The sequence below is a fragment of the Diachasma alloeum genome, unplaced genomic scaffold (assembly GCF_001412515.2).
Source record: "Diachasma alloeum isolate Michigan unplaced genomic scaffold, Dall2.0 Dall_scaffold_01351, whole genome shotgun sequence".
Taxonomy (NCBI): Eukaryota; Metazoa; Arthropoda; class Insecta; order Hymenoptera; family Braconidae; genus Diachasma; species Diachasma alloeum.
The window spans coordinates 57,387-57,617 of NW_021681454.1; positions in this window are offsets into that span (position 1 = coordinate 57,387).

The following is a 231-nucleotide window of genomic DNA, read 5'->3' on the forward strand; positions in this document are numbered from 1 at the left end:
GCCGGTGCTCCCCCATGCTACATGGTGCGAGTTGGCATCACAACCTAGCAGGAGTTCAAGTCCCCTTTCCTTCACATGGTTGCATAGGTCCTTTATTTTTTTCGAAGGACGGGTTTCAGCCGAGTCATAGGGCGTGTAAACTGACCCTACAACCAAGCTCATTTCCTCGCCTTGTCCCAGGCCCAGATCCACTTGTGCCACAGCCAGGTCTCCCTCACTAGCCTGTGAACA